This window comes from Dipodomys merriami, unplaced genomic scaffold (assembly GCF_024711535.1).
Source record: "Dipodomys merriami isolate MVZ:Mamm:240054 unplaced genomic scaffold, mDipMer1.0.p SCAF_3, whole genome shotgun sequence".
NCBI classification, from domain to species: domain Eukaryota; kingdom Metazoa; phylum Chordata; class Mammalia; order Rodentia; family Heteromyidae; genus Dipodomys; species Dipodomys merriami.
The window spans coordinates 12665270-12677034 of record NW_027204492.1 but is presented as its reverse complement, the minus strand read 5'-3'; the positions used below and the strand labels follow the sequence as shown (position 1 = coordinate 12677034).

The window sequence follows — 11765 nt, the reverse complement described above, 5'->3', positions numbered from 1 at the left end:
ATCTGTCTGTCTTCCTGTTTCTCTCATCTTTCTTGCCTTCTTCTTGATCTTACAGCTGTAATTTTGACATATATACTTCTAGCTTAAATGTGACTCCACCCAAATAGTCTATATTTTAGAATCCATTGTTTTGGCAAGAAAATAAAAGAAAATAACACACTACTTTTGTCATTGAAAATGTGCTTGGAAACTTCCCTAAAACAGATGCCAAACAGTTGATGCTTTCAAAATATTGCACATCTTTTTACAGTATGGCTATGACCAGAATAGATGAGACAGGAACAGATTTCTCATTCTGTTTTCAGATCATTGGGTCTGGCCCAAGCAGGTCTTCCTTAGTACCTCAGCTGTAAGGAGTGCATTCATATGGCAACCTTGTCTGTCCTGAACAAATGTGAAATCTAGGAAGAAACTCAAAAGAAACAACCACAGAACTATATAGAGCTGAATTCTTCATTTTGTAAGAGCTGTCTTTATTTGAGATATATTTGGCTCTACCAGCATTTATTGAGTGCCTACTCCTTGAACTCTGCTGTGTTCACACTGCTCTTCAAGCATATAGCAAGAAGAAGAATACTACTGGACAGTATAATAATAAGATAAGAGAAAAGTCTCCAGTAAGAAGCTGAGCACTCGTGTCTCATGCCTGTAATCCCAGCTACTCAGAAGACTCAGTTCTGGGGAATAGAGGTTTGCAGCCATACTAGGCAGAAAAGTGGTTTGAAGCTAGCCGAGGCAGAAAAATCTGACAATCTACATCTCTAATCAAGCAGTCCAGTGCTGGACTTGAGGTGTGGCTCAAATGGTAGAGTGCCAGCCATAAGTTAAAAAGCCAAGCATGAGGTTGATACTCAGAGTTCAAGACCTAGTCCCTCTCCTTAAAAAAAGAAAACAAAACAACCACAAAAGAAAACAAAGATAAACTCCAATAAGAGCATCCAGGCTGTGTTCGCTTCAGCAACACATATACTAAAATTGGAACCATACAGAGAAGATTAGCATGGCCCCTGCGCAAGGATGATACGCAAATTCGTGAAGCATTCCATATTTTTTTTTTAAAAAAAAGAGCATTCAGGCTGATCAAAAGTGTCAAATTTAGATACCCTCCTCAAAAAGAAAAGAGTAGATGAGAGGAATCCAGTCCCATAAGCTCTTTTTGTAGCAGCATTAATCCGTTTAAGAAGACAGTATTTTCATGACCTAAACACTTCCCCTTTGGTCCCACCTCGCAACACCATCGCATTGTTTTTAAGGTACACATTTTTGAGACTCATTCACACCATAGCACTGCTAGTCCAGAAGAAGGTGAGAAGTGTGAGTCCTACTTAGCCATATTCCAGCCTGGAAAGAAATAAAGCATGGAAGAGTACTCAGTGTTTCAGCCCAGATTGTTAACTTTACCTTCATGATAAAGTCAACAGCAATAGGTGCCCTCTCACATTTTACACTAGTTCCATCATTTCCTATGCTGTCCCCTAACCACACTACTGCTTCTAGACCTGACATCTACTATCTGATCTCAGCATCATAATCAGAGTGAGCCTTTAAAGAATGAAAGACATTGCACACCCACACCCATGGCACTGTTATTTACAAGAACCAAAGGATGGAAACAAGCCAAATGGCTTTGATAGAAGAGAGGATAAACACATGTGGATAAACATACAATATAGTACCATTCAACCTGAAAAAGGAAGGAAATCCTGCCACTCAGTACAACAAGGAAAACCCCAGATGACATTATTCTAAGTGAAATTAGTCAATTACCAAAGGCTAAATACCAGATGACTTTTATGAGGTTCCTAGAATAATCAAATTTATAGACACAGAAAATTGAATGGTTATTACCAGAGACTGGAGGGTAGTTGTTTAAGAGGCATAGAGTTTGCTTTTGGGAAGATTAGAAGAGTTCTGGAAATTGATGGTGGTAATGATTATGCAAAACTGTGAATGTACTTAATAACACTGAACTGTGCATATAAAATTATTGAGATGGTAACCGTCATTATGTGTATTTTACTTCAATTAAATATAATAAAAATTGCCAAGCACTGGTGGCTCCTGCCTGTGATACTAGCTACTCAGGAGTTTGAGATCTGAGGATCGTGGTTGAAGCCACCTCAGGCAAGAAAGTTTGCAAGCCTCTTAGCTCCAATAAACTATTCAAAATAACCCAGAAGTGGTGATGTGGCTCAATTGCTAGTCTTGAGCAAAAAGAAGCTCAGGGACAGTGCCCAGGCCCAGAGTTCAAGCCCCAAGACTGGCAAAAACAAACAAAAATTGAATTAAAATACAAAAATCTGATGCTTTCACTCCTCAAAACCCTCTCAAAGATCCTTATCACCCTCAGAATATGATCTGAAGTACTTACATTGGCCTGGATTTAAGATCCTTGCTTAGTTGGTCTTTGGTTACCTCTCTCTGTCATTTCTTATTAGCTATTGCCACAGTCATTCTGCTATGGCTTTTTTTTTTTTTTTTTTTGGTCATGGGGCTTGAACTCGGCCTGAGCGCTGTCCCTGAGCTCTTCAGCTCAAGGCGAGTGCTCTACTGCTTGAGCCACAGCACCGCTTCCGGTTTTCTGGTAGTTAGTAGAAGATAAGAGTCTTACATTTGGGTAAATGCCCAAAAGTGGGATTGCTGGGTCATAGGGGAGGTCTATGTGAAGTCTTTTCAGGAACCTCCATACTGCTTTCCAAAGTGGTTGAACAAGTTTACACTCCCACCAACAAGGAAGTAAAGTTCCCTTCTGTCCACATCCCCTCCAGCATCTGTTGTTGTTAGAGTTCTTGATTATAGCCATTCTAACTGGGGTGAGGTGGTATCTCAATGTTTTGATTTGCATTTCTTTTATGGCTAGTGAGGTTGAGCATTTCTTCATGTGTCTATTGGCCATCCTTCTTTCTGCTTCAGAGAAGTTTCTCTTCAAGTCTTTAGCCCACTTATTTATTGGGCAGTTGTTTCTTTAAGGATTTGTTGTTGGGGGATTTAATTTTTTGAGTTCCAAGTATATTTTAGATATGAGACCCTTGTCCGTTGTATGGCTAGTGAAGATCTTCTCCCAATCCGTGGGCTTTCTATTGATCTTGCTAGCTATGTCCTTTGCCATGCAGAAGCTCTGCAACTTCATGCAACCCCATTTGTCCAACCTTTCTTTGATTTGTTGTGTTTCCGGGTCTCTATTAAGAAAATTTCGGCCTGAGCCTAGGAGGCCTAGGGTTTCTCCTATTCCATCCTGTAATGTTTTCAGAGTGTCTGCTTTGACTCCGAGGTCTTTGATCCATTTGGAGTTGATTCTGGTGCAGGGTGATATATAAGGATCTAGTTTTAGTTTTCTACAAGTAGTTAACCAATTTTGCCAGCACCATTTACTGAAGAGGCTGTTTGCAGTATTATTTACCATAGCTAAGATATGGAACCAACCCAGATGCCCCTCAGTAGATGAATGGATCAAGAAAATGTGGTATATATTCACAATGGAATTCTATGCCTCCATCAGAAAGAATGACATTTTCCCATTTGTTAGGAAATGGAAAGGCTTGGAAAAAATTATATTAAGTGAAGTAACCCAAGCCCAAAGAAACATGGGGCCCATGGTTTCCCTTATTTACAATATCTAGTATATGTATGAGTCAAGCAGGAAAGGTCAGATAATGTGATGTTAGGAAAATGAACCCTAAGATATGTATTTAAATGTTTTCTTTCTTTCATGCATTTGTTTCTAACTCATTTATAAGATTATTTCTTTGTAGCTTTGTATGTCCCTCCCCCACAGTATAACCCCTGCTTTCACTATATTTGATGTTGGTATAATTTGTGGAGGAGATGGGGAAAAACAAGTCGTTTAAGGATACAGGTGGACCCAATGCAACTATGAGAAGTACAAGTTGTCATGTCAAAAATGAACTTTACAACTTTGGTGGGGGGGGGGATTGGGTGGGGGGGCGGTGGGGGATGGCTGGGAAGGGATGTGAAGGGAAAACAAAGGAGGAGGCTGCAATGCTTGATAAGAAATGTACTCATTATCTTGCCCATGTAATTGTAACCCCTCTGTACAGTATGTTCACAAAAAATAAAAATTAAAAAAAAGAGTCTTACAGACTTTCTTGCCTGGGCTGGCTTTGAACCACAATCCTGAGATCTCAGCCTTCTGAGTAGCTAGGATTATAGGCGGGAGACCCCAGCATCAGGCTTATGGGTTCATTAAAAATTTTTATTGTGAAAATACCATATAGAGGGGTTACAATTACATGGGCAAGGTAATGAGTACATTTCTTGTCAAGCATAGTTACCTCCTCCTTTGTTTCCCCTTCCCATCTCTTCCCATCCTCCCCCTACCCCTCTTATGGGTTCATTTTTGAAACATCCTGAGCTCTTTTTTTTCCAAGACCTTTATCCTTACTAATTTATGTAGTGATCATACTCTTTCCCCAGATAACTTGGTGATCTTTCAGAGAAAGGCATGGTTAGATATCATTTCCTACAAGAAGACATCAGCCTGTTTAAGATGCCTGTCATTCAGGCTGAGTGTGGTAGTTCACACTTGTAATCTCAGTTTTGTGGGAGGTGGATATGAGAGGATTGTAGTTCGAGGCAAGCCTGGGTAAAAGTTACTGAGACTATATCTCAAACAAAACAGTGGAGCCAGTCATAGTAGTCCAAGCCTTTAATCCTAACTACTTGGAAGACAGAGAGAAGGGATTACAGTTTGAAGCCAGCCTGGGAGAAAATGTTCATGAGACTCCATCTCAACCAAAGGCTGAGTGTAGTGGCACCTGGTGCCTGTCATGTCACTTATGGGAGAAGCACAAAGTTTTGACCTGGTGGTGGATACCTGTCATCCCAGTTACACGGGGATGCAAAATTAAGAAAAATCATGGCCTAGGCTGCCATGGCTTTATTTTGAGAACTTATCTCAAAAAAGTATGATGACCTGAGTTCAAACAACTCAACCCAAACTGAAACAAAATAAAAACTACTCCGGTGTGATAATTCATACCTCTAATCCCACCTAGGCAGAAGTCAGAAATAGGAGAATCACAGTCTAAGGCCAGCCCAAGGAAAAAGTGCAAAATGATGGAAAATTAATTAAAGCAAAACAAGTTGAGGGGATGGGGTTGCTCAGATGACAAAGTACTTATATAGTGATAGGCCCTCGACTCAAAGCTCTAGTACTACAAAGGTAGTACTATAAAACAAAAAAAAAGTCATATTAAGGCTAAACTATTTTATTCACCACCAAATTCCCAGAACAAAGTGAAGTACCTGGAACATAACATGTGTTTAGTATTGCTGAATGGGTGAATTGTATAGAAGGATTCCATTTATAATTCTGACCTTACAGAACAAAACACCTGATCATACTGAATGATGTACATTAGACCTCAGGAAAAGGAGGCTGAAATTCATGTGTTTAGCCCTACCACTGGTCAAATACCTGAGCGATTTGTTCTTTTATTGAATTTTTTCAAGATTATATGGTAACATCCAGTAAGATTTTTCTTGGATGCTTCAGAAACTAGGTCAATTTAGTGTAATCATAGCACTTGGCTATTTAAATGGTCCTCTGTCTGTCTCTCTCTCCCTCTGTGTCTGTGTGTGTGCATGCACCTGCGTGCGTGCCAGTCCTGGGGCTTGAACTCAGGGCCTGCTTTCTGTCCCTGAACTCTAGCACTCAAGGCGAGTGCTCTACCACTTGAGCCACAGCTCTACTTCTGGCTTTTTGGTAGTTAATTGGAGATAAGCATGTCATGGACTTTTCTGCCCAGGCTGGCTTTGAACTGGGATTCTCAGATCTCAGGCTCTGAATAAATACAGATGTGTGTCACCAGCACCGAGCTCTGTCTGGATGATTTTAAGTACTATTGTGACACTTTATGTTCACTGGTAGTGAGCACTTATAGCATTTCAGAATGATTTCACTGACCATGAGGTCATGCCCACCCTCTTATACCCAGGAATAATGGAAATATTTTTCTCTAATGAGAGAAAGCCCTGCCAGGTGGAAGGCTACTTTTAAATGTCTGTGCCGGTGACCTCTCCAGACCCTAGGTAATGAAGACTTCTACCAGTGAATCTGAACTGGACAGAGCTGACTCAGCACAAATTCAAGAAATAGGCGGCCTCCCTGTTTGGTGTTTTCACTCAGCCCAGGTATGCTGTGTTCTCCCTGGGAACAATTACTGGTAGGAGAGTCTGTGCCAAACTTCAGTCTGCATAGAGATTCACAGGTTCCTCCTCAAAAACACAGTTGGATTTCAGAAAAGAAGCAGCCTAAACAATCTACAGGCATAATCATAGAAGCATTGAATCTTTTTTCACCTAAGATGGACAAGACCTTGTGACATGTGCATAGTTCACACCACTTTATCTTTATGGCTTTACTGCAGATAGATACTCTTCTCTTAATTACTTAGTTACTTTTTGTGCCAATACTGAGGCCTGAACTCAGGGCCTCACACTATTGTTTAGCTTTTTTGTTCACACCTCTACTTCCAGGTTTTTGATAGTTAATTGGAGATGAGTCTCACAGACTTTTCTGCCCAGGCTAGCTTCAAACCGATTCTCAGATTTCAGCTTCCTGAGCAGGTAAGATTACAGGCATGAGCCACCAGTACTCAGCTATCCCTCATTTTTATAGATGAGGAAAGAAATCAAAGTTCCCATATACTTGGTAAGTGACAGCTAGAGGTTTGGGAAAGGTTTCATGAACTAGGTCCACTAACTGGGATTGCTCAGAGAGTAATCAACAAGAATCTCTTTCGCTGTGTTTCATAATAGGGATTTTATCTGATGGAGAAGTATAATCAAAGACTTTATTATTGTTTTAAATTTAATTTTGTTTTACTTTTGAATTAGTACTTATTAACAATAGGAGAGCGTTTCATTGTGATAATTCTTTCAGAAAGTCAGATAAAGTTCTACGGGAAACAAAGCAAGTTACACTCATGCGTATACTCTAAGTGCCCAATGTAGCATCTGACACCTAGTAAGTGGTCAATAAATGTTGCAGGAAAGCAGAATTTACCACTACAGATGTTTGGCTAAATGGTGTCCAACAGAATTCCTGGAAATACACCTGCATAAGTATACATGTCTGGCATAATGTAGGTATGCTCTAACATTAATATTATGATCTTCCCTGAAACCATTGGAATAAAGAGTTTCACTATAACAATACTTCTTAGTCAGATGACTTGGGCATACTTAAAAATCAAGATAATTGTTCATTTTGAGCACGAAAGCATGAGTTCTGATAACCCCACTCAGCTTTCATCCCTTCACCTCTTTTATTATTTAAGGCTTTTAGTGTCATGATCAAGCCTATATTTTTAGAAAGCTCTCTTATGGATATGGAGGGCTGATTGCAGGGGAAGAAGTGAGGGGTGTGGGGGGGGTGGAGAAGCTGTTCCATGCTGTGGGGGCGTGGCACTGGAGGCTGGAACAAGGGTGTTCATGTGAATGGAAGAAAGGGAAGAGATAGGAGAGAGATGAGGAAGTTGTATTGTGGCATAGCTAGCAACAATATTGGAAGATGCTAGGATGCATTTTAAGAGCGGGTAGGAACCTGCCAACAATGCTGCTTAGGTTTTATATAGCTTATGAATCAAAATAGGGAAGTCAGCAACCAATCCCCCTTTGCCAAGGGTAGGGTTAGAAGTAATGCTTTTGCTTCAGAGCATCTTCAGGCATTGTACCAGTCTATTCAAATGGAGATGTCCAGCAGACAACTAAAAACCACAAGCCATTCCTTTGTCCTAGTCTCCTGGTTGCAATAATTCATAAGCATTCGAAAAAATCAGGTTCTACAGATTTTGGTGGTTCTAATGTTTAAATGTCCCCAACCATGGTTGGTGCTCTGGGTTACTGGTTTCTCTGTTCTTTTGGTGGTGGGGGGAAGGTAGACAGTGAAGTGCTCTGCTCATTTAGAAAACACTTGTGTGCATGCATCTCTCTTCACTCTCCGAGGCAGGCTAGTGAGTGGTGATTTCCAAGAACGATAAGGCACTTAACTACTTAAGTACTTGGTGAGTAAGACTCTATATGAGCAATCAATTGAAGAAGCAAATAAGATTCGGAGGGGAGCATTAATCATCTCTGTGTCTAATGGGCCTTCCCCAAGGCCACATCTACACGAGTGTAGAATTTTAAATAGGTTCTATTTTTGTGGACTTGCAAAATGACAGGGTTATAGTTTATTTAGTTGTTATGTTTTATTTTAAACACACATATTTTCTGATATGAAATTTCTTTTTTTGACAACCGGATCTCTATAGGTATCCCCCAGTGGCCTAGAACTTGCTGTTCGGCCCAGGTTGGTATCAAACATGAAATCTTCCTGCCTTAGTCTCCCAGGTGCTGGGATTAGAGGTAGGTGCTATCATGTCTCGCTTTTCTGGTAACTCTTTCAATTATGAAGACAAACTGTGACCTAAGACCTTTGATCTATTACCCTGACACCTAAAAAGAGATTTCTTCAACTTTCCAACACTTGCTGGGCTCTTGAAGTTCCCATGCCTCTTCCTGAAAGCATTCTTATCTGTTGACAGCACTTGGATTGCCAAAGTCAACGTCACCCAGCCTTGTCCATATTCTAATTGAATAAATTATAAAGCCTGATTTCTTTCTTTAGTATTTGTAGTTATTTCACTTTCTTTGATATGACAACAGAAAACATACTGGCAGATGTTAAGAGTTACCTTTGTTTCATCTCCTGAAATGTAGCTTACTTCAAAAATTGTAATATACTCTTGCTTCTCGGATGTGAAATCCACCAGGGAGACTGTTTCCTCCTTTCCCTTCAATGACAGAAATGTGGAGAATTGCTAATAAAAGGTGGCAGCATTGAAATTTTCAAAATCACTTCAAAGGAGAATTTGCATGGGATACCGCCACCCAAACTCACTCCAGGTGTGGCTATTTTGCCTGGCTCCCTGATTGGAAGGGAGGGGTCACAGGGCTCTGCTGGGATTCTTAGGAGACATCTGGAAAAGGGGACATCATTGACTCTTTTGACCATAGCTTTTAGCCTGGAGACGGATATTGATTACTATATTTTCACCACTTCCTAAATCTGAAGCTTAAGTAACCAAATCAGATTTCCAGGATGTAGTGATCTAGCCTATGTGCGACAAGGCAGCCAGATTTTATTCCTGTGGCCTTCTACCCGCCCCCTGTGCTGTACATAGACTGAAGGTATAGGACAAAATTCTTCACAACCATGTATGTGAGAGAACACATTTCAGAGATAATTTTATGCTCTGGTGTGCTTTTGTATTTCAAGTAGAAACCCCATTATTGGCAAATTTATCTAAAAGCTTGGCATGTGAATTCTAGCTAGGGAGTTCTAGGAAATATTTCATAAGGCTGTGCCCTAAACTCATTTTTCACAAAAGCATAAATCACAGTCTGAGGAAACAGACATCTTTTCTTGGGCACGATAACCTTTTGGAATACTAAAAATAATGTAACCTACCAGATTTAAATTTATGCCAGATCTGGGTCCAAATGAATAATCCAACCCACTTGAGAACAAATGATGATGATGATGGTAATGATGATTATGCTAATAATCATCATCATAATAATAACAGCTGCCATTACTAAGCAATTACTACGTAAAAGGCGCTATATTAAGCTTGCATGCGTTTTTCTTATTTATCCTGGTAACAATACAGAGAGTAGGTATGTAATTATCCCTGTTGTGGAGATGAGAAAGTGTGACTCACAAAGGTTTAAGTAATGTGCTCAAGGTCCCACAACTAGTTACTGGCCAAGTTAGAATTCAAAGCCAGGTGAATGTTGTTGGTATGGTTCAGTGGAGAACATGGACTTAGCATGTACATGTTCCTGAGTTCTGTCTCCCAAACTCAAAAAGCAACCCAAAACCTAGCAAATCTAACCCCAAGACTCAGGAAATTAACAATGATATAGCCCCTACATGAATGTCCATGGAATCATGACAATTGATTTAGATGATTTGAAAAAACACTGAGCAGCTATCCTGCGCTAGGAATCTGAATAGGTTATATGAAAACAATATGACTCTCTGTTCCCTGATCTCAATTGATTTAAACAACCAAGTAAAATACATATTTTGAAGTAAATGAACTACTCAGCAAGTTTGCACACACAACCTCTTTGCCCCAAATAACAGTATGTCTTAGACTATCAGGAGAGACAGAAATTGCCCTGAGCAGCGGGTTTCCACCTTGAAGTCCATTAGAATCTCATGGAGGATTTGCTGCAGCACAGGATGGAAAGCTCTCATCTCGAAGTTCTGATTCACTAGTCAGATTGGATCTAAAAATTTACATTCCCTTCATGTCATTTGCAGAAAAATGCAAAGTAACCGAGACATAGAAATACAAGTATTGCATGTTTTCTGTCATATATATATATATATATATATATATATATATATATATATATATAAACTACAATAATGTAATAAAAATCCCAAAAGACAACTTGAAAGTATAGAGGGGCAGTAGGCTGACTGTAAATAACAATTATGTACTGCATATTTCCAAGGAACAGAAGAAAGGGTTTTGCAGGTCTTCATCATAAAGAAATAATAAATCTCACAGGATAGGTAAGTTCAATCTGACTTAAACCTTGTTCATCTATACATGTATTGAAACATCACCTGACACTCCATTAAGATGTATCATTTTTATCTATATGTTTTAAAAATAAAAACAATGTTTCTACCTGGGCACTGGTGGCTCATGCTTGTAATCCTAACTACCCAGGAGGCTGAGACCTGAGGATCGTGGTTCAAACCAGCCTGGGCAGAAAAGTCTGTGAGACTGTTACCTTCAATTAACCACCCCCAAACCAGAAGTGGGGCTCTGGCTGAAAGTAGTAGAGCACTAGCCTTGAGCACAAAAGCTCAGGGACAGCGCCCAAGCACTGAGTTCAAGCCCAATGAACACCACTACCAACCCCAAACAATTGTAACGTGTTCTCAGGTGATGCTACAACTCCTGGCATGGGAATGAGAGTGTGAGATCTGCTGATCTAGTCATGTGGAAAATGTACCTGTGACAATTAACCAGTCAATGGCTTTGTACTAGGTCCTAGTCCAGGCTCTTTTGCTAACTAGCATTGTGATCCCTTTTTATAGGCCTGGCAATTTCCTTTTCTGTAACATAAAAGTGTTGAATTAGATGATCATTTAAGCAGCAACCCCCACCCCACTTCCAGCATCTAATGAGGAAGAAAACAAATTAATAAAGCTCATTTGAAATCTGAACACATGCTCTTTGAGGCTTACAGACCTAATTTTACACATAATGACAACAAATATCATATGGATACATATCATAGCCTAAATATACTATTTCATTCATGCTTTCAATATGTTGTTTGAGCAGCTACTACATGATGTGCTACACTAGGTACTGGGATCTGGTGGTGAACAGATTGGTATGTTCCTTAGTCTCATAGAGATTATATACCATACCATGGAACTGAGAATATTTTAGATTGAAAGTAAAAAGATGTTAATAGACATTGCAATGTGTTTTCCCACCTAACTAGATTATCTGGCACACTCCTGATTCTGTCATTGAAGAACTTGCTATATGAATTCTAGATGGGTACATGATTAGTGACATTCAATATTTGTTACAGAATAATTTTCTGCTTAGAAAGTGAATGCAGAGCAGAGGTACTTGAGACTACATCTGTGCAAGCTGTACGTTCTTTCTTTTCCTATAAGTTAATGTGCATTGTAATATGAGGGAGTTTAATTGTGATAT

The 11765-nt window shown here is 39.7% G+C and overlaps 1 non-coding gene across 1 annotated transcript; it reads left to right on the top strand.

The window, feature by feature from the left end:
* The first annotated feature begins 945 nt into the window (after positions 1-945).
* Positions 946-1052, top strand: LOC138840612 (U6 spliceosomal RNA). Its single transcript, XR_011376164.1, has one exon. It is a non-coding gene; the product is annotated as a U6 spliceosomal RNA (small nuclear RNA).
* Positions 1053-11765: the final 10713 nt, after the last annotated feature.